The following is a 24,394-nucleotide window of genomic DNA, read 5'->3' as shown; positions in this document are numbered from 1 at the left end:
GTAATGAGGTGTTAGGGTTAGGGTCATGATTAGGCAGAATTTGGTTGGATGTGTTAAAATATTGTTTTGACCTATTCTATGCCTTAATTACATGCATGCCAGTAGAAAATGACTAATTAAGATGTGACACATGTACCTTCTGATAGAGTGTATAACTTTGCTGTATCATGTAATAAAGGTCCTCGCCTGCTTACATCTTGTCCTGGAAGAAATGCTCAAGATGAATCTAGCATCTATATTATAACAGCGGGCAACCTCTCCTTCCTTCCAAAGATGATACACCCTCTTTTTTCCCCTTAATCCGTTCAGAATTTCATTGCCCATCCAGGCTGGCTGTCTACCCTGATGGCTCATCTTCTGGCACATTGGCACATCCTTTTCCTGTGCCTTCAATATTTCTTTCTTGAAGTAGATCCAGACCTCCTGGACCCCTTTGCTTTTAAGGGCATTTTCCCAAGGTACCTTCTGAGTTAGTTCCTTAAATAACCTGAAGTCTGCCCTCCGGAAGTCTAGAGTGAAGGTTTTGTTGATGCACCTCTTAGCTTGACTGCATATTGAAAACTCTGTTATTTCACAGTCACTGGACCCTAGACAGCCTCCAACCACCACATGTTCCACCAGCCCTTCTCTGTTTGTAAAAAGATCAAGCAAAGCCTTACCCCTGGTAGGCTCACTCAGCAGCTGGGAGAAGAAGCTGTCCTCCATACACTCTAAGAACCTTCTAGACTGCCTCCTCTCTGCTGTGTTATGTTCCCAGCAGATATCAAGCAGGTTAAAATTGCCCATAAGAACAAGGTCTGGCAATCTTGAGACAGCCTCTAGCTGCCTATAAAATAATTCATCAACCTCTTCATCCTGGTTGGGTGGTCTATAACAGACTCCAAACAGGATGTCAGCTCTGTTAGCCTTCGCTCTAATTCTCACCCACAGGCACTCAACTTGATCATCCTTAATCTCTAGTTCCATGGCATCTAGAGCCTCCCTGATGTACAGGGCCACCTCTCCACCCCTTCTCCCTCTCCTGAAGAGCCTGTAGCCATCAATTACGGTGCTCCAGTCATGTGAGTCATCCCACCACATTTCTGTGATGGTAACATCATCATAACTTTCCTCCTGTAACAAGGCTTCCAGCTCCTCTTGTTTGTTATCCATACTGCATGCATTAGTGCACATGCACTTCAGCTGAGCTGCTGGTTTCACCCCTGACTCCAGCTTACCACCCTCAGACTCCTGTCTGGGGAGACTGGTTTCAGCCCCTTCCCCCTTCAAATCTAGTTTAAAGCCCTTGATGATCTCTGAGGTCTTTTCCAACGTTGTTGATTCTATGAAAATGGAATTATGAATATATTAAAAAAAATTTACAGAATTAATTTAATCATTTCAGTTACCCTTTTATTTAGTGTTTCCCACCAGATCAATTCTTTCTCTTTTCAGTCTGTAGCAAGTTTAAGCCTACCATGTAATGGTGACAACTGATCTAAAATTTAAACAAGGACCAACACTACTCAAATCTGTTACCTTGCTTCAGGTAACAAAAAATCACACTGGACAGAATTAATGTTTACCCAACTAAACAGAAACTGATAAAATGCAGTTATTGATATCAGTTTAACAAACTCATTTTTTTCTCCTGTTTCTTTTCTTTATTTAGAATAAACCAAACCAGGTTGGAAGAGACCTTCAAGATCATCGCGTCCAACCCATCAACCAATCCAACCCATCCAAACAGCTAACCCATGGCACCAAGCACCCCTTCAAGTCTCCTCCTGAACACCTCCAATGATGGCGACTCCACCACCTCCCTGGGCAGCCCATTGCAATGGGCAATCACTCTTTCTGTATAGAACTTCTTCCTAATATCCAACCTGAACCTCTGCTGGTGCAGCCTGAGACTGTGTCCTCTTGTTCTGGTACTGGCTGCCTGGGAGAAGAGACCATCATCCGCCTGTCTACAACCTCCCTTCAGGTAGTTGTAGAGAGTGATAAGGTCACCCCTGAGTCTCCTCTTCTCCAGGCTGAGCAACCCCAGCTCCCTCAGTCTTTCCTCATAGGGCTTGTGTTCCAAACCCCTCACCAACTTTGTTGCTCTTCTCTGGACTCGTTCCAGCAAGTCAACATCCTTTCTAAACTGAGGGGCCCAGAACTGGAAGTGTGGCCTAACCAGTGCAGTATACAGGGGCAGAATGACCTCCCTGCTCCTGCTGGCCGCACTGTTCCTGTTCTGTCCATTTTGTCATTGAATTAGGTCTACTTCACCAGAATTTATTTTTTTTTAAACCCCCAACAAAACAGTAACACCATGGTTAGCTGAATCATGTATGTTCAGTCTGAGACTAAATAATTTGAAGTGAACACACCTATGCTAAAGGGATGTCCACTTATTTTTATAACTTTTGGAAAAAATGTATTTTAGTTCAAACACAGCTACTATTGAAGTATTTTAAATTATCCTAGGGCATCAACAATTTGCAGTTTATCTGCTGGCTTACAGCTATTACATAAGGGATAATTAGATGCTGAAACTTCTAGTGACTTAGAAAAACGGTCTACATGTTAATTGCTTTTATGAGTCCTTTAATGTAATCTGGGGACAGAAAGAATTTTGGACCGTCTCTGAATAATAACATTACTGGCAGTAAGCTTGATTTTTGTTTCCTTTTTGCCCCAGACATTTCTTAGAGGCTTTGATAGATTTTCTACCCTTCTTCCTGTATATTTTTACCACCACACTATTAGATTTTCTATTTAATTGCAGCCAATAGGCAATGACCATTTTCCATGTAGCCATCACTAGATTTATCTCCCTCATGAAAAGACAACTACATTCTCAATCAGCTTCTTGTTTCTAGTAAAAAACCCTGTCTCTTCTCTCTTGCTTACCACCCTGTTTTGTGAAATTACAATTGGAAGAGGGACATTTACTTTCCTTTCTCCTTCCAAAACCTCTTGGTGGTATTTGAACTTTGGCTTTCCTAGAGACATGGAACCATGAGCAATCTCCTGACAGTGGTGATTTTTTTTTGCAACTACCACCAGAACAGACTGCTAGAGGCTTAGCTTTGAATGTCACTTAAGAACACCTCAACAAGTGAGGTGAATGACTAGTGCTGAATTATCAAAATCAGATTGTGTCATTTAGTTGAGAAGAGTGAATTTGAGAAAACAGAAACCACAACAAAACAAATTAAAAAATCCCTCACAGAACATTCAAAATTAGCACAGGAAAACACAAACACAGGAACTTCCAGAACACTACATCACCACACTGTATCTCGTCCTCAACAGCAAGTATGCCTACAAAATAGTATTAGCAGTAAGACAAGTATATACTTAGGATTCCCCCTAAAATTCCTCCAGTATTCACCAAATGAAACAACTTGAAGTAGTTATGACAGACTTTTGTAGTCAGAAGGGGAAAGAAAAGCATATCAGCAGAAAGAATTTGGAGAATGACTGAAATCACATGGAAGAGAGGAAATCATGGAAATTCATATATATGCTGCTACAAGATTGAACCTTTTTGTGGTGCTCTCCACTTCACCACCACCCCTGCCACCCCTTCCCCCAGAATTCCAGTAATTTTTTTTTATCTTGTTCACATGTATCAACTACAGGATAATTCAGAAAGTTCACAAGTTCACATGTATTTATGATCTCTCTTAACCACCTACTCTAGTAACGACACAAAAAACAACAACAAAATGCTGTCTGTGCTATTGTGAGCAACAGGCTGCTGTGTTAAAAGTCTAAGCTCTCAGGAAAACCTCTAAAGCCAGAAACTGCATCCAGAATATACCTGAACAGCTCAGCTGCAAGTTGTAGTCGATTCTTCCCCCTTCAAACTTTTCTTTAAAGAGAAAGGCAACAAAACAACAGAACAACCAAGTGTTGATGAACATTTCCTGACTGAAGCCCAGCAACTATTAAAATGACATTACTTCAGTCTTAGCAGTGTTTACTCCATCCTGTGCCAGAATGGTTTGACTGAAGCACAGACTAACCTCTGTGAAACCCTGTTATGAAGAGTAAAGTTATTAGCCTCCGGACTATGTGGAAACAGGTGGAAATGAGTGCTTAGCATAGAAAGTACAGAGGGAATGATTAATAAAAACAGATCTGCAATAAGAGAAGATGCACAAAGGCAGATGCTGGTTGGCATAAGGAAGGAGTACACTTTTGCCTCAGTACCTCTACAAATGGAGGAAGCAACCTGATCTCTGGTCCCAAGACTGTGGACATGACAGACCTCTTGTTATTCGTCTTTGAATTTTACTTTAGTCTCACCTTTTCAAGACTTCCCACTCATGATCCTACTACCACTTCAGTACATCTCTGGCGCTAGTAAAGCAGCATTGTTATTACAGAGATACAGAAACAGCAAAAGCAACATGAGTAATTGTGCAAAGCACAATGTTGTAGGTTAGAGAACAGTTGACCTACCACAGAGATAGGGTCCAGGGGTCTGGACAGCTCATCCCAGAGGGCAGACATAGGAAAGTACAATTTTGTTATTCCATCCTATAATCCTAATGCTAACCAACAATGCTAGCAACATGTGCAGCCAAAGCCAAATCCTGTCTGGTCTTCCTCAGCTCCTGACAGGTGTGCATTCCTAACTTGAGGACAGGACATAGCCTCCTCAAAGCTGCTCAAAACCAGACCATCCCCTGCCTATCCTTTTGCCATTGTACCTTTTGTATTTGGCTTACTTTTGTAAATAGAATTTCTGTTTAACCTCCAATTCGATGTGAGTGTGCTCACTTACTCCCTTGGGGTAAATTCACTGTGAGCTCAGTCCACAGCTGTCTGTCACAGGCAGACAGACCGTTTGGCAATTCTGGAGTACAACATACTAGTGTAGCACACACACTACTGGTGAGCTATAATCAGGCTCTGTGCAAGTTAGTAAGAATCAGAACAAGAAAGATTTATAATTAAAGTAATCAAAATCTTACTGGCAGTGTAATAAATACTCCTGAATTTTTGATGTGGCATGCTGATTCTTAAATTTTGAGAACTACAGCTCTACATGATATAAGCACCCTATTGGGCTCCATCAAATAAAAATCTACATTGTAGAAATCTCAATTCCTTGACACAGATCTGGATGTCAGACTACAGAGACCGATTTGTGTTGCTGGATGAAGAATTGCCCTCTGTCAAAGAACTCAAGGCCTTGAATACTGTGTCTAGCTCTGGTATTCCCATCATAAGAAGGACAGAGGACTGTTGGAGTGAGTCCAGAGGAGGGCCATAAAGATAATCCAGGGTCTGGAACACCTCTGCTATGAGGACAGGTTGAGGGAGCTGGGGTTGTTCAGCCTAGAGAGGACTCTGGGGCGACCTTAGAGCTGCCTTTCAACATCTGAAAGGATCCTACAGGAAGGCCGGAGAGAGACTTTTCATAAGGTTGTCTAGCAATAGGACAAGGAGGAATGGTTTTAAGCTTAGAGAGAGCAGGTTTAGACTGGATCTTAGGAAGAAGTTCTTCAGTATGAGGGTTGTGAGACTCTGCACCAGGTTACCCAGTGTGGTTGTGGATGCCTCCTCGGTGCGGATGTTCAAGGCCAGGTTGGATGAGGTCTTGAGCAGCTGAGCCTAGTTGAATGGTGTCCCTGCCCATGGTGGGGAGGTTGGAATGGACGATCTCTGAGGTGCCTTCCAAGCTAAGTCCTTCTGTGATAAATGTATTACAGCATGTAGAGTTCTTGAAACTACAATAATCTGCTTACCCTCTACCACTTAAGAACACTTCTTTCAAAACATACAAACAGCCCCATGTCCTTCGCCACCAACAGAGTGAAAGTTTGCCAGTAAACTGCTATCAAAATAATTTCTTTACAAAAAGCCAAGAAAAAAAATCCTGTCAGCAATTTCTCTTTTTGTAGCTTCATAATAGGATGTCACAGGAGTCTGCTTACTATTCTAGGGTTAAATATACTTCCTATAACCTGGTGACACAAATTAGATAATTCAGTATCATTACAGATTTAGTTCTGCAGTTAGCATTGTCTTCTAAGAGTGCCTCAAACTAGTCAACACACACTTCCTCGCATCCTCAGAATTCAACTGCATATATACAAAAATTTAAAGTTTTCTATAAATCTTTTGTAAGTACTTTTCAATTACCTTAGATCTAAAACCTACATTCCCTCTTTACACGAAGCACCACTGCCTTTGCTTTATCAAATAAGCCTGGGAATACAGTGGAAAAGAAGGCTGTGCCAGCTCTATTGAGGTCAAGTGGATTGAAGTCTGCTTGTGCTATCTGAATCACACATTGGCAGATGAAAAGACATGCCTTTTACCATCTGTAAATTGTTATGTGCCAGATTTTGGCTGCCATGCAACCTAAAGCATTTACTTCACTGAGGTACACAGAAAGAAAAAAGGATATAAGAAGTTTTTATCTAGATTTAGTTGGCAGCGCTAGATAAAATCAGTTTATGCTACAGCTTGGCCATTTAAATGTAAGCACTGAAGTAAATTTCTCATCCGTATAGAGATGTTCTCATGAAAAGAAAAAAAAAAAGTAGATTGTCTTGATGTCTCCATGGCTTCCTTTCTGTATTTTAGAATAAACCAGTTTTACAATGGCCTTGAAAATGCCATTTCACTAAGACTGAAACTACATACAAATGTCTGATCTTTTCAGGGCTTGTAGTCTCAAAAGACCATTGCAAATGCAAATAGCTTTAGTTGTTACTGAGGAAACAGAAACAATGAGAAGAATAAGAATGGCAGTAGGTGAGGACAAGAAACAAGATAAGTGAGAGAAATTATCTTCCTTGCAGCAGGAAAACTGGAATCTAGCACTGTTTTGCAATAATAAGTCATGTGGTAGACTGAGGATAACTTCAATCACCTCTATAAACCTCACAGTCTGTATTAAACAGCCATGATTTATGCTTTATCCAGAAGTAGTACACAGTGGTGCAGCAAAATACCTTTGGCATATTAATACAGTCACTCCCTTTCTCCCTTATTTAGTCTTTAATCCCCTTCATATTAACCCCTTATTACTTCAAAATCTGTATTGAATAAACTGACATTACATTTTCCCCATAGCTGTCAACGGTTTTTAAGGAAAGGCTATTTTATTATATTTTTGTCAGTTGGATGCCCACTGAAGCCAGGAGGGTACAACAGGATCTACACTTTGGCATTGTTGCTTTTCTCTTGGTGCTAGCACAAATGAGAAGAAGGGAGTCTAAAATTGAGATCTGAAAAAAACCCCAACCCACAACCTAAGTAAAAAGTACACAAAAGACAGATGAGACATGAATCTTGTTGAGAGGCACCACTGACCATGGCAGGGTTGGGGGTTGGAGTAGATGATCTCTAAGGTGCCCTGCAACTTAAGCCATTTTATGATTCTTGCTCTCAATTCTGTTTGACTGCTCTTTTGTAATTTTTCTTTATTTTCATGTTTAAGCATCAAGAGCCATAAATGTCTATCTGAAAAATTTACATTAAATAGGATGAAAAATGTCAAATTGAAGCAAAACCTAAAAAGAATCAGAGAAATTCCACAGATTAGCTGAAATTTTTATCAGCTCACTCTAAAATGGAAGAAATTTCTTCACAAAAAATATCAGAAGCAAAATCTACCATTTCTGGAGCAGGAGGAAAAGCAATAAAGCATGCCACAAAGATACCACAGTTGTTGTGGAAAAGCCTTTAAGCAAATGCAAATCTGGCCGAAAAACTATCTGGATCTAGGGAAGAAAGAACAAAACACGAGATATACAGCTCAGACTTAAAACCATGTTTTTCATCTAGCTGAAGTCACTTTAATACCTACTGAAAACAAAACAAACTCCAAACTGCAAGGGATTTCCTTCATTCTCAGTGACCTGATGATGTACGCATCATCAAAAATACCAACACCTAGACACTTTGAGAAACTCCCACACCTTCCAAAAATAGAAATATTTGAACTGTGGCTACTGAAAAACACAAGACCTCTTCCTAGAAGACCAGCCTCACTGAACTACACTAACTTTTCTGTTCCAAAACCTGTTTTAATGTTGCAGTTCATCTTTATCCTGGAGAAAGCAAAAACAGTACCACAAACAATGTCAGAAAAAGCAGAACTATCACACATGGACAGAACGTTAGATTTGCAAATATGTTTTGAATATCAGAGATCTGAATAGTTTACAAAATAGACACTCAGAATAACCACAAACACATATTTAGTACCTGGCTGTACTTCAGACAATCTAATGCGTGCAAACCTTCCCTAGCAGTGACCACCACAATGCACTCTTGCAGACTCTACAAGTCCACCATGGTAGAGGGAATGGACTCAACACCCCAGCTCTGATTTCTGTGATTTTCAATTTAACTTCCTTTTCCATTGGAACATGGATCACCTGCTCCACCGTGCACACTTCTGCGTTATTAATTTGTTAGCTTGCTTGAATCACAGTTGAAAACCTTTCAGCCTTGGTTTGCAGCAATAAATTCAACTGACAGCTGAAATTTGGAACGCTCACTTAATATTGATTCTGAATGTAATAACAAGCGACATGACCTTTTGGAGGGTGTAAAATATGGCTGCCACAACATCTGTGCCACATTTCTTGCTGTTTAGTAATATGCTGTAACAGCATGGAGCTGGCATTGAAGTTAAGCTTTATTATCAAGCAGATCACTCCATCTCTCTGGCTTCATTAAAAAAAAACACCACATAACCTTATTCCTCCCCTGTCACCTCAAAATGCTTCCCACATCACTGTTTCCAAGATCTAATTTATCCTGCAGTAAGCAAAGAGATATTGGACTAAGAGACACCCCCTCTGTCAGACACAGCAATTCCAGCAGACTGAAAAGCCAGAGTATGCCTTTAGTCAGTGAGGAGAAGGGATTTTCCACCAAGTATCCTAACGAAGTATCTGCCAAGTTGCACTGTTTACAGTCATCTTCCCACGCATGAGAAAATACCTTTACATCTTTCCTTCCATTCTGACAAAGGAAGAACACCCTAATGTTATTTGTGTGAGCTCTGACACCACAAACACCATTTTAATTTTGCATTACCCCAGGATAGCTTGAACTAATTTTGCTAGGCTCAATACAGATTGGTTCCTTTCAGTAATTTCTTTGAAGTGCCAGTAACTTTAAAATATAGTCCAAGGAGGCAGAACACCAATTTCTGTACTTTTTAAAATGCAATTTAAATAACTTTAAATTATCCAAGCAGTCTAACCAACCTTCAAAATGAGATCTCTGCTACAGAAAAGACATCCTCCCTCCCAATGCATTATAAACAATGTTTTAAGTACCTCCTGACTTTTTTGTTGACATAACATGAAAATGGAAACAATCCCTTTACCTTTATGAACAACACCTCTTTGATCTCTTAATGAATGCTAAACACAGAGAGGCAGATCTTTACCATGACATTTTAATTCTGGGTGGTTTCTTTGGTGATTTTATTTCCTACACTGCAAAACACTTGGTAGCAACACAAATTTTAAATGCTTTCAAACTTATCCTTCAAGAAAAAAATAGACAACTTCACAGTTTATAGGTAAAGCTTAGAAATAACAGACCTGTTGGCACGTTAACAAATAGAGATAATACAAAGAATAAGAAAATATTTGTTTTTCTAAAAAATCTTTTTGATCATGTATTCCAAGCTTTGTATGTGTACATCTGTACTCAGTTTGTGGACAGGACAATATAACCTGTCTCAAGCAGATTATGTCACGGTTACAGACTGAGAAGAAGAGAGCTGTTCTTTTAGTAACTGTATCATTAAAAGTTACAAAGACGACTAAAGTTTATAAATACATTCATTGTGGAAATGGATTCCCGATATGTAAGTTTCAAAAGGTATTAAACATTACTCTCTATATGTAGTAACACATACTAATTCACACATACTACAATTAATAAATATATTTGATTATTACTGAAGGCAGGAAAATTCCAAGATACTCAGAATATTAAATGAATGTGGATCTATTATACATACACAGTGTCACTCAGCCATTTTATAGGTATGCTCTAAACATAATTCATCAACTGATCCAATCAGCTCTCCCATTGTATTACAGCAGATGAAGCTGACACAGTAAAAAACACAATGAAAGACTGCTTGGACAAGGTGTGAGAGAATGACTCAAAAAAGAATCATTAAATTGTTTCAGCTACAATGAAGTCTGGGACTCATCTGAAGAAGCTGGAGAATAAAATGCTTTAAAAGCTGTAACTGACCTTTGAGTTCCCTCAAATCTCATTCCATTAAATGTAAAATTAGAAGAAAAAAGTGTTACTCAAAGAGCCAGAGAACCCGTGGTTTTGGTCTTTACCCAAGCTTCAGTATTATATGCAATGTCCAGAAACTCCAGTAGCTTAATCGCTCATTAAGTGTCTTTGAAATGCACGCTCTTCAGCTGCATGACAGTTGTCTTGAAGAACAGTGTTTAGAAGTCCTACATTATGGAATTTATTGAAGCATCAGAGATAGCCATACACTTAACAGCTTTGGAAAAGCGTTCTCACTATCAGACACGAGAGTTTAATTGAACCACCAGGCTTTTGAGTTTTAAGTAGTATATAACCAAAATCACTGATTAGCCTCAATAGTTTCAAACATGTCTTCTTGAGAAGCCGTAACAATTTGAAGGGGGAAACTTAGCCTAGTCCCTGACTGCAAAGACTGAAAATAAATTACCATTGGATGTAAAAGAAAAATAATGTAAAGGTCTATATAATTCATTGGATTGCTAATGGGAATATAGAGCAGAGGCATAAACAATTCTTTGTCTCTTTTCTTCTGTCACTTCTGCTTGCAACTTTCCTCTCTCTCTCTCGTGGCCTTGACAGGGTATCTCTGTTTTGATTATTGTGTGAGGTAATGGAAAGGAGGGAGTGAGTAGGGGAACAGAATGTGTCCCCTGGATCCATCCAGGGGGGTCTACAGAGTTTCTTTGTTGTTTATAAATTGTAAATACATATATATTGTACATATATTGTATATTTTGTACATATTCATTGCATTTCATATTTCTAGATTTTAGTTTGCTTGTAAATATAGCTTCATTTGCTTCCGTTTATTTTGGGGGTACTTTCTCCAAATTAATTGGGGGGCTTAATTTCAACCCACCACAGAGGCTTAAATCTACTTCTCTGCAATACAAAACTAGCTGCCATCCTTACTGATGTGGCCTTGCTTGCACCCTTTGAGGCATCAGAAAAAGCAGAGGTAAACAATCATGAATTGGATTACTCCTACATTCTCAGCTGAGAGAGAATTTAAAACTAATCTGATTATATGTATATTATATGAGCCACTAAGAATCTTTTTGCAGCATTTACCAAGCTTCTACACATAAAAAAGGGCATTTTATTTAGCACTGGGCTAATCTATCAAGTGGTAAGCTTCAAAGGGAATGTTCAGGAAAAAGAAACCAAACAAAAACCCCCTGAAGTAACTTTATAACACAGAGATATTTCTTTTTTATTGAACTGCAAAGAATTATTTCAGACTCTTCAGCAATGACAGATTTTCAGATAAAATACAATTTCTCCTTTGGACTTTCAAAACTTAATTCCCAAGGATATAAGTCTTGTATGTTCTAAAGCACTCCAGAGCAGCAGTTGGAAATCATAGAATTGTTTGGGTAGGAAGGGACCTCTAAAGGTGATCTAGTTCAACCCCCCCTGCAGTCAGCAGGGACATCCTCCACTAGATCAGCTTGCTCAGAGCCTTATTTGAGTCTGACCTTGAGTATCTCCAGGGATAGGGCCTCAGCTATGACCCCAGGCTAACCTGTTGCAGGGTCTACCACCCTCATAGTAAAGAACTTGTTCCTAACACCTTCTCTTCTCTAATTTCAAACCTTTGCCCCTTTGAAAACAGTCCCTCTGCAGACTTCTTGTACTGCCCCTCCAGGTACTGGAAGTCTGCTATTAGGTTTCCCAGAGCCTTTTCTTCTCTAGGCTGAATAACCCCTGCTCCCTCAGCCTATCCTCATATGAGAGGTACTTCAGCCACCTGATCATCTTTGTGGCCCTCCTCTGGACCCACTCCATCAGGGCCACATCCTTCCTGTGCTGTCCAGAGCTGGACACAGTACTCCAGGTGAAGTCTTACCAGAGCTGAGTGGCAGAATTTTATATTAGCACAATTTAGACAAGATTAACTCTGTATTTTATTCTCAAGTAGTGACAATCTTGAGCCCACAGGTCAGAGGTGATTTGGTGCCTGAAGAATGACAGAACAATGTAATTTGCCTTAGCATGTCACTTGAGCCACCTCCCTTTAATTTCCAGCATATTAACATAATGCTGCTCTATTACCCAGCTGAATTTGGTGCTCTTTATGACTACTGAGACATATATTCCGATAAAGGTGAAGAACCTCCTTATTTGGTATTTTGCTTCAAGCTCTGACTCCTAGGAGGAGATGATTATTTGGAAGTCTTAGCACTACAATCCTCCTAGCTTCAAGGAAAAGGCTTTTTTTGAAAAAGGATGTGGGTGTAGCCTAATGATTTAAAATAAAAAGACCTTAAAAAAACCTCCCATTTGTAGAAAACAAGCTCATAATATTGTCAGACTTATTTCATAACCTGCACTTTGAAATTCTCCTTATTTTTAGACCTGTTATTTAACTATACATATATTTTAACCTTTTTGATAGAAAGATGACATCCACATAATCATCTAGACAAAACATCAACATCTCATTTGCATGGTTACTAGTATTATACATTGAAAGATCTTTCTCCCCAGTAACTTCCCTGCTAGTATAATATCATATTAGTGACTTTACAGGATATTTTTAGGTAATTTTTTTTCATTCAATTTCTTTCCTGTGTGTGGAAGACACAATCCCATTCACTTGCTTCACTTTACTGCAATACTGAATACATTGTGGATGTATGGAAGGACAGAACACCTAACAGCAAATAGGAAACCAGATTCTTTCATCATCACCTTTAGAGTTTGGGCATATACACGATATTGCACAAATGCCAAGATGTTAATCTCAGGCTGTGGGTAAAATGTATCTCCCAAAGCTTTATCATTCTATGTCTGTACTAGATAAACTCACTGTGGATGTTTACTGTGAGAGCTGAAGAGTTCATCTACATACCTATTTGCATGTGCATATCAGTCAGCTGCAGAAAAAAATAGAAGAGAATAGGATTGGTAGAGCTTTCGATTGACACACCGAGCATGAACATTTATCCAGCGATCATAAATATGCATTCTGACAACATTCTTCCATGCCAGTATGCATGCTGGAGACCAGAATAGAAAAGAGGAGTGAAACAGACCCTCAGAAACCCATGGTTTCCAAGTATTTTCCAGGAACTTGAAATCACTAAGATCAGACAAAGGCACCTCTGGAACCTCTGTAAAAATGCTGGATTTGTACAGGTGAAAACATATTCACACAGTCAAGTGGAAAAATATTCCAAGTAGCTTATTAATCACAAATACAGAACAAACATACCAGTGCCACTGAAAATCATCAATGCTAATGCAGAAGGCATCTCTGATTAGAAAATGCTCAAAAATGATTATACAGATGAGCGAGCCTGATTTTGGGGATCATCTTCTTTCTGCATCTGACATGTAAATGCAACTATTCTGATAAATCAGAGTAGGAAGCAGCACAGTATAGTAGTGAAAGTTGTATTTTAACTTAAAGTGATTTGACCAACTTTTTAGTAAGGAAGCTGTGATTAAGTTCATGTTTATCTGTTGCTCTACAGAGAGGTTGGCAAAGTGGAGATGTAAAGCATATAAACCATGTTTTGCAAAGTGGGTAAAACCCTCTTTATACTAAGGCTTTCTAGAGCTAGCATGGTTGTGATCATGGGGAAAGCAAAATTACACACAAACTGAAAGAGAAAAAGGAACTGAGAGGGTCAGGGGACAGGAAAAGGAATTAAATCTTGAAATGAGTCCAGAAAGATACCAAGAAGCCATTTACGATTAATTCAACGGACATTACATGTAAAGAATAGTAAGTGCTACCTACTCTTCTCCCTGTTTCTCTGTTGAGTGATAATGATGTCACATTTCACAGAACTGGAAAGCAAAGCAGGTTGACCCACACTACAAGTCTCTTATCTGGGCAGAGCTGATGGGACTGTTTGCCATCTGCTGGCTGGAACACACAAGCATCACTATGTTCAATAGTACCTACTTGACAGTTGGACTATCAAAACCACACACACATATTGAAAAGAAGAAGAAAATATGTCTCCTCAATTTTAGGATATTCTTTCCTGAAATGTCTTCCCAGGTGTAAAATAAGATAATTCTCAGCAAAACTCCAATGGCTCCCAGAGCAATTTTATATATATGAGCATAAGCAGGTGCTCACACATAGTAAGGAGGGCACAGATAAGTACATGGGGAATAAGACCTGGAATGCTCAGGTCCCATTGCTATGAATCCCTGATACTAATGCACCGGCACTTTCTACTTCGACCTCTCAGGAATCAAAGTCACACTCAGAATGCATCACTTCAACAGCTCTGCCAGCAGCAGCACTTTGATTTGTTTGACATTTACTGATCATCTGGTAAACTGAACGCTGCAAATTCTACATTGCAGAAAGACAAAGCTAAGGAAGGGAAAAAAAAATTACCAGCACCATGAGGCTGATGGAACAGAGAAGCCAGGCTAGTGTTCTACCAACTGACTTGAGACAAGTCTACACGTAAGAATGAGAAAGTGAAGGATCAAGTACTAGGGCTAAGTTGCACTCACTGAAAGTCTTACATGGTAATGTTTCCCACTTAAAAAACCTCCATGAAATTTTCAGTGTAAACAATCATTCTCCTCTTACTTTAATTAGGGCCCTCTTCCTGCCACACTTAAGAGTAACTTACCAGGCTTTTAACACAATGCCATTAATAAAACATTGTCTGAAAATCAGGATTAAAAGAATTAGAGCACCATGGAATCACATCTCCAAATCCCATTAACGCTGACTCAGACCATCAGTCGGAAACAGCTACAGAAAGCTCCATGGGAATGACATTATTTTAAAACATTAAAGGATTCAAAACACTTTTCCATTTGTTTCTTCTGCTCAGTGGTGTTCAGTTTCCATTACTAGCATGTAGCCATGGGTATATTTCAGCACTTAGACTGTCAGCATGGGAGTTCGGAAATGGCAATAAGGAACTTTAGAGGTTTTGCATAGCTTTCTAGGATATGCCCGATTCCAGTTTTGGGGCTAATATTTTGTTAATCAGACTACAGAAGAGGAAAAAACCTAAAGTGGAAGTAGTTGTCTTCTTAAGCCAAGATATTTGAATAATTCCTTGTGGAAGGAAAACCAATAGAATCATATAAAACTGTGAGCTTTTATCATAGTGAGTTTGAACAGAAGTTGTGACATTCCATAACTTTGCCCATATATGGTAATGGTTCTTTAAAGAGAATGACAAGGGCTTTACAGTGGTCTAATAAATCACTTGATAATGAACATGAAATACATGGACTGCCAGAAAGTATCACTGATGTTTTATTAACCACCATTATTAGGTGTTTCAAACTTCAGTCAAAGCGAAAACTTAATGCAGATACCCCTGGTAGCACAGAGGCATAAAGTTCCATCAGGAATGTTGAAATATTTCTGATGAGGAAAATACAAAAGGAGCAGAAGCAGCAGACATCTACTAAATCATCTACTAAATGTGCTCATAGGCAAAACATACCTCCAAGCTACCCCATCTACAAGCTGGAACAGCCTTTTGCCTTCAAATGGAGTGCTAGAGATTTTTCTCAAATACAAGAAAGCAAACCAACTAGAACTAATGACTGAAAAAGTAGTGGAGTCCTACCCATTACCATTTGTTCCTTAACATAACTTGGAAGTATATTTACACATTATAATGAATACTAAGATTTGTGGCAATGCTAGCAACGAGCAGTGTGAGCAATCTGGCAGTGTAGGCCTAGAGCCTGACATGGTGGTAGGCCATGCTCAGCATAAGTGCAGAGCCAGCTAGCAGTGTAGCAAAACAGTGCTGTGCCTACAGCATGTAACTAAAACAGGACACTGGTAGCTATAAACACAGAAAGTTATCTTGGAACAACAGGACATGCACCTGCATCAACAAACCTCGCGTGTCATTAGTAGTTGGACCAATAATCTATAATAGTGCCATGTGTGGTCACTCATAGGGAACCAATGAAGCTATGCCAACGAGGCTCTCCGAGTTTATACAAGTTGTAGAAGTTCCCTTGATACACACTTCTACCTTTCCTTTCCCTTCTTCTTCTTTGCTTTACTTTACTGTGCTATACTTGCACTATACTGGAACAATAAAGGAACAATACTCGATCATATCGGTCAGCTGTATTGACTCCAATCTCTGTCGTCTATAAAGATTACAATGAAAAATTTCAACACCAAGATAAAAACGATGAAAGGATCTAGGGGAGTCACAGAAATTCTCTGCAAGCATCCCAAAGCTATCAAACGCTCATCTTTTTTTTTTTTTTTACAACACCAAAGAATAAAGACTTTCCTCTATCCAGAAGTTTAAATGGTCAAACCCACTTTCATTTCCCAATCCAACAGACAGGGTGGGAATCAAAGTATGGTTCAGAGAAACAGAAGGTCCTCAGGCTAGCCCCAAGCACACTGAAGAACTACAGCTGTTGAATTTTTTTTCCTTGATGAGCACACTAGTAACAGTTGTGCTTAGGTTTCATTGGAGAAAGACTAAAAACCAAAGTAAAATGTACAGCTTCAGGGTTTCTTTCTAAAAATAGAAAAGTATGCATGAAACCACAATTTTACAAATCAAATGGGATTACCAGATCTTTTCCCCACATCCTCTCACATGTCATTGGATATCACTCTCTGCTCAAAGGCAGTGAAAAAAATGAGTCAAATCTTTAGCTTTACATTTAATCCAGTGTTTACACGAGTGTGCTTGAATCACACAACATCTCTGCGTCACAAAACAATGAGAGGTATTACTAGTTATTACTGTTTGCCATTTAAGAAAACGTTAAGAATAAGCCAAAGGATATTTCTGATATTTTTCAAGCTATTCTGTTAATTAAATTCTATTTCACCAGTAAGGCTACAAATAATTATTGCATTATATAGAAAATTAGGTTTGTTTTCACTTAATAACACTGATATAAAATGTACTTTTCTATTCACATAGTAAAAAGTTAATTTTCCTTCACGTTGAGTGACAGCAGTTAGTCCTCACAGAATGTAAATTGTATCCTAGGCTACATCAAGAGGAGTGTGGCCAGCAGGGCAAATGAGGTGATTCTGCCCATTTACTCTGCTCTTGTGAGACCCCACCTTGGATACTGCATGTAGTTCTGGTGTCACCATCACAAGAAGGACACAGAGCTGTTGCAGTGGTCTAGAGGAGGGCCACAAAGATGGAATGGAATGGAATGGAATGGAATGGAATAGAATAGAATAGAATATGATGCAAGGGCTGGAGGATAGGCTGAGGGAGCTGGGGCTGTTCAGCCTAGAGAAGACAACACTCTGGAGGGACCTTAGAGCTGCTTTTCCATACCTGATCTAAACATCAACTCTTTTTTTTTTAACTGCATTCTGACCATATGATATTAAAATGGAAACCAAGGCTATATCAAATAACCATAATCAACATTAAAAATGTTTGAAAAATAAATGCAATAGGGAGAGGAAACTATTTGCTACGGAGCTGACTTTCTCGTCAGTGTTGCTCCTCTCCTTACTAATGTTACATTTGGATAATATTGATTCCAGTGTTTAGAGTTTATACTCTAAAAGAAGCTAAAAATCGTAACTCTTTGTGTTTATGGTGTATCTTTGAAGCTCTCTATGGGAAATATTGCTAGAAAATTCTGTGTATTCATTAATATATTGATTTTATACGATACCATCCTATAGAAGATTTGGTTCTGAGCTTACAGCGATACATAAATTCTATTTCCCTACCATGCTCTTTAGTCTGCTTACTAAATCAAGTGTCAAATGAAACATACTCAGCTGAAATAAGCAGCTGTAACATCATCGACAGTACTGCTGGGATAGTGCCTGTTACAGAGGCCAACATTTCCATTTAAATTCAATAGTACAACAAATAGGAGTTTTTATTATCTACCAGAAGTGTGGGGAGAGGAGGCAAAGTAACTAATATGGCTAAATCAGGGAATCAATCCTCCCCCTTCTGTTTTTATGCCTGTAAAGGGAGTCCAATAAAACTCCTACAACAGTCATAACTCAGCAGCAGATAAAATTTATTACACACATCTGGTTTGCAAGAGAAGAGATTTTTAAGCAATTTAATATATAGCATACTAGTATTTGCCCCTTTGTACCTGTAAGACTAGTGAGCTGCACAGTTTGATTCATGTCTTGCATAAACCAGATTTTATTCCAACCCCAGAAAATATTCATACAGCATGACTGACATAACTCAAGGTCTTCCCTTAAAAAGAAAAAAATCCTGTGATACACCTCCACAAAATAAACAATATACGCTTCTACCCCTAGCCCTTCTTCCACCCTGCAGACAGACTCAGCGTGTGGTTCCTGAGGAATTAGTTGTAGAAGAACTCCCCTGCTGACAGCAAAATGCCAAATGCACGTCCTGCACATGTAATGTGTCTGACATTTCCACATCTCACCAGGTTAGCGTTTCTGACAAGTGCTTAAAAATATATGTCTTCTAAAATGTGTGTTTATTGCTGCCTTCCTATCTCCACTTTATAATGCTTTAAAGTGTTATTTTACTCATGGAGACACCTCCATGTTTGTCTTTTGATTTAAGTAGAATTGCTTTTTGAGGGTCAAATACCTCTTTGGAATCGATGGGTCCATTTCAGTTGACGGATAGTAAAAATGTGCAAATACTACCTTCTTCATATACAACAGAACTGTTAAAAACTGAAAAGAATCAACATGATTGACAGATTTAACAGGGGCAGCAATGAAAATGTTATAACACCCTACCTTCTTTCATGTTGTTATTCTTTCAGTAGGAGACCTTGGGAAAATCTGCAAAATTTTCAAGTGTCAGAGCAATTTCTTCCCTACTTCTATTTTGTCCCCATAAAAGTGCAAATTCCTAGTAGAGACCTTTTACAAACTGAAGAGGAATCTGGAATAGACACAGAATTGGTGCATCAATTCTTTTTGTGATTGTCATTACAAACATTTTTCTTAGGGAAAAACCTGTAATATTTGCAGAAGTGCAGTACTAAAGCTGTACCTAACAGATTCTGTGCACACCATCCAAAAAGCTTTATGGCATTATACATAATGGACATGATATTAATTTTTCTCAGAACTTCTAAGATGCCTCTGGACAGTCAGTCAGGCCTCAACTTTAAAATGTGGAACATAAAAAGTGACTTCAAGTCATCACAAAAGACACTTGGTTAGACATCTGCCTTCCTATAAAATAATCATAGCATGCTTATATACATCTACACATTTTTTTTTAATGTTTTATATATGCTTTTGAAATCACATCTGAAATATTTTCTCCTGATCTTTTTCTCTCAATACTAATAGTACTGCCAATGACAGTAACAGTCACTGATGCTAATTGAACTTTATGACTTTGAAGCGAGATTCATAAATTACTATAATTTCTTTCAGATACTGAATTGAATAATTAGGCATTCTTCAGTAACATGCTGCACACCACAAAAATGATGAAGCCCAGAAAAGAGAGACATTTTAAACTCTGCTACAGAATATTAGTATCGTTGAGTAAAAGCATTTTTAACTTTCTCCACTGTCACAGTCTTGTACTTTTAAAACTATAGCCACCTCTGATCGTGATAAAAATAGATTTCAAGAAAAATTAGAAGGTTTTGAACTTCCATGGAATTCAGTCAGAGAGGTCAATCCCATTTCAAAGGAAGGCAGACTCTGTTAGATGCAACACAGAGCACAGAGTTTGCGGTAAATTCCTGCTGTCTGACCCAGCCACAGCTACTCAGTTTTCCTTCCAACTCACAATATATCCTGACAGTTATAAGGAGGGTGGCAAACAGTGTCATCATAATAGTTTTTTACTTCATCTGAAATCACAGTACTTCAAAATATCTCTCATGAATCAACAAAGGAAATGAAGCTTAGCATTTTACTTAGCAAAAGGTAATCAAGCTTGATGCCCTTATACAGAAAGGCCCTACCTCTGGTGCAGGAAAACAGTTGCAGGTACAGAGCAAACTTGGGAAAATGACCTTTGACACATTTAGACACAAGACAGCTATGTCATGTAATTTGCTGAAATACATTGAAAGCAACAGAGCATTACAACCCATCTGAAACCATACCTTCTTAAACTGACCAAAAAATGTGTATTCCCTATATTTGGCATTCAGTGCTTCCCTGCATCTTTTTACAATTCTCTGTGTAGTTTTTGTAAAGACAAAACTCTCCAATAAACCACTGCAAAGGCTCATTTCATTATGCCAGACACAACAGGCAAATATAGTAGTGAGGGCAACATGAGAGAGGACAGAGTAACTTCAGACTGGTCTTGTGCTCATGCCCAAGATAGTACTACATTGAGGACGTGCACTTCAAGAGTGGAACTCCTTTATTTCCCCATCAGGATCTACCCTGTTCTGAACTGCACACCTTCTAAACTAACTCCACAAGCTAAACTCCATCCATTACTCTTGGCTACATAGAGAACTTGGCCTTCATTAGGGATATATTCTGTTCCTGCTTTCTTTCATCAGGAATATATTCTGGTTTAACCTGGCTTACAATTATAAACAAAACTTTGAAATCTGACTGTTTCAGGCTCTGGCTGTGAATGCCCCTGACTCTGAGACAAGGTTAATAAAGTTTATTTATCTAACTAAATACATGGTTGCTCCCCTGTGATAGGGACTATGTAAGCACGTAACCAATTAACTGTTAAGATATCAAATGATCAGATGTTAATCTCTTAACACACTGAAGACATTCACATACCATCATTATGTGAACTGCATTCTATATGTATAAAATGAAAAGAGACCTTTTTGCTAAAATCTGACTTCATTAGTCTCCTACTGTACTTACATCCAAAAACAAAATATTTTTTTTTTTGTAATTAAGAATTTATTTTTCAGTTGGTTTTGTTGTTTCTAATCGCCATAATGTAATGTCAGGGCAGGTATTAGAGTCTATGTTAGTGGTATAAATAATTGTGTACAGCTGTCATTTGAGCCTAATTTTGCACAGTCCAGTCATACTGCATGCAGCATGATACTGCAGCACTTGGCAGTATAAATTTACAACAGATATCACACCCACAGAAAAGTGATATTGCACATCACAGGATTCTCAGTAGCTAAAAAAAATGGGTTTCTCTTCCCCTATTCCTTCTTTTTAATATTAAGCCTTGTAAGAAATACGTGCCTTAGATAGAACTGATTTGTTGCAATTTTTAAGTTTTATCTTTGGGTCCTTTATCTTTCTCAGTTTTTATAATATATTTCCTTGGCATGTAACTGCATTTTTATGAAGAAAGCACTGTAAATATTATACTGTATTGTTAACTGCAGATTAAATTGCTTCATTTTGTTACAAAGTTCGTAAAGCTTAAAAAAGTCTTCAACTCTTATCTAGCTAACAGATTTAATCATGATTATGTAACAGATTGAAATCTCCATAATGGGAGATCATAACAAAATTCCTCTAGAAGTTTGCTACTTCTTAAATGAACTATTCAACACGCAGGGGCATACAACTGTGGAGTAGTGGGAGAGAAAGAATAGAAGTGAGCTAGTGGATTCAACAAAAAACAAAAGGAACACAGAGAACAAGATAACCAGACTTGTTGACAAGGGAGCTCAAAAGCATGGTGAAGAAAAGGCTGTGACTAATTTATTTACTTTAACCAGATGATGATAAAGAGTACCTGTCTGCCTGATTTAGGGATCCATGTGAAAAACACAAGCCTACCTGTCTGAGAAATTCTGTCTTACAGATGTAGCAAATCTGTCTTGCTGTGCCCCTACAAATATCTAACAGCATTCACAGACCTGTTGAAGGAGACAAAAAGATGCCACAGAAACTTCTTCAGTACTCTCACTTTATAATTCCATCTCCCTGTTTTATTTACTAACTTCCAGATAATTAGTACAGAGGTAGCATCAGGAGAAATTCAGATGCTAACCTGTAAATGGGCTTTTCTGTGCCTTATGTTCAAGTGACCATTTAAAGAATGCTCCAGGCAATCATGTCCCTGACACAGGAAGTACATGTACTGTATAGTGAAGTGCCATCAGTCAGGCACAGCAATATGAGTTTGAACAAGAACAGCTGATACATTTCAGCACCGAGGTTACCAACATCTCTAAGCTATTGTAACTAAAAAGCAGAGCAAGCAAGACAGCTGAATGCCTGCAGTCCATCAATTAAAATCTAGGCATTCAGCTTGAGGAATCAGGACCAAAGGTTATCTAAAGGCTTTAGCAACCATTATGTTCAAAAAAGGAAAAGCAAATACATAGGAAGGCAAAAGGTACATTATACTCTGTGCTGAGGGTTTCTTCTGGATATGCTGTGACAGCCATGTCCATGGAACCAACACTGCTAAAACTGCCCAGAACTATACCACAGAACAAACTAGAAAGGGCTCTCTAACACCAAAACAGTAAAAACCAAGCAAAACTTTATTGTGCCTCTATCAGACTCAATCCTTTTGTTATTTTTTCCCCACATAAAGCAAGCCTGACTATTGTTCTCAGTCTTCGTCTAAGCCCCACCAGTGTGATCATATGATGTTACTCTAATTTAACCCCATTACTCTTTTGTCTTCCCAGAACTGAAATGCCACTTCTCTTCTTCCTTTGAGGTTCACCTCAAATAACTGTCTTTGTTCTTAATGAGACCAATCCATATCTTTGCTCCTGCATACTGTGTTCAGTAACAGGAAGATTTTCTAACACTATAAAAACACTGGTTTTGTAGCAAGTTTTGTGCTCTTTTCAATAGCTGCTGTAACCACTACCTTTGATAAAATGCCTCACATTCAACATATTCTGCTTCTGAATAGTGATCCCTCCCATGAACTCAAGCTTATTTATCTCTTCAGTATGTGTATCTCCTTTCCTCAGTTTTTTACTTTCTCATTGTATTGCATGTGTTTAAAAAAGACAAACCCAGAATGTGCAGTGAAGGCACTGATCAGGAAGCCTGCAGCAAAGCACTAAGTGAACTGATGTATCAAAGGTAGGCTAATTCATCAACAATTATACTTTTAAATATGTGATTTGCTGATTATCAATATATAAGAGACTAAATCTTGCCTTTCTTGATGTGAATCAACAAAGATAAAATCACCTTTGCCCCTTGCCCAGACAATAGCTGACGTGTATTAGGAAGATGCCACTGGATAACAACTCTCTGGAATGTGCATAGACAAGATCATCTCTACCCATCAGCTAACCCGGAAAGGGAGGATGGTGAAAAGGACAATGGATTCACCACCTGGACACACCTAAAAAACTGTATAAAAGACCTGAACAATGCCTGCTCAGGAGAAGAAAAACGGAGAATACAAAGATAGAAAAGGACAGACACAGGAGAAAAGACATCACCATGCAGCCTGGAAGCAGCAGACCAGGAGGAACCTGCTCTCTGTGTCCTAAGTTCTGCCTGCTGCAACTCATGGAGCTGAAGAGGCTGCTCAGAGGACTTGGACTTTGGGATCTCTCCCTCCCCTCCTCCAGTGGAGGACAGCACAGACAATAAAGATAACATCTCCAAAGCGGCAGCACCCTCTCCTCCACAGACTCAAACTGTCTTGGGGGGTGGGGAATGTGGTAATATAATTCCTTTCCTCTTCTCTCTCTCTCTTCTCCCTCTCTTTCTCTATTTTTTTCCCTCTCTCTCTCCATTCTTCTGTTTTGTCCACTTCATTCTGTTAATAAAAATCCTCGCTGCTGATATTTTGGCCTTGTTTGTGCCTCTAACTTCATAACACAGGAATGTACAAAAGAACTGAGCCTCTTTCCCTCTCCAGACTGAGACACAGTACATTAAAAAATAACCATTACCTGAAACAAGAATGTTAATCTCTTTGTCTACTTTTGCTGTTTTTTAGCTACTGATCAAATGAACAAGAAATTATGTATACCAGTTACTCAGGTGGTTTTCTCAATAAAAATCAGGAGTATAAAAATAACATAAGACTGACTGAATTAATGAGAGTTTTGTATGAGCATACAAGCACAGTGTGAAAATATTATAAAACTCACTGAAATTACTTTAGCTGAAATTTTACTTTAGCTCCACTTCTAATGTGAAGTAGCTTAATGACTTTTCTTGATTTAAATGTAGACTCCCGTGGCTCAAACAAGTTGCTCTGGCAGCCAGACTCCAACACGACATTGTCAAGTCTCAGACAAACCTTGTGTTTCCATGCCA

At 38.6% G+C, this 24,394-nt stretch overlaps 1 protein-coding gene across 15 annotated transcripts in view; it reads right to left on the bottom strand.

Moving 5' to 3' along the window:
- Nucleotides 1–24,394, bottom strand: part of TENM2 (teneurin transmembrane protein 2) — a 686,412-nt gene that overhangs the window by 268,033 nt on the left and 393,985 nt on the right. The window lies entirely within an intron of this gene.

Source organism: Melanerpes formicivorus, unplaced genomic scaffold (assembly GCF_026170545.1).
Source record: "Melanerpes formicivorus ecotype bairdi unplaced genomic scaffold, bMelFor1.0.p_v2 SCAF_2, whole genome shotgun sequence".
Lineage (NCBI taxonomy): Eukaryota > Metazoa > Chordata > Aves > Piciformes > Picidae > Melanerpes > Melanerpes formicivorus.
Note: the sequence above shows the minus strand (reverse complement) of the source record. Positions and strands in the feature narration are given on the sequence as shown.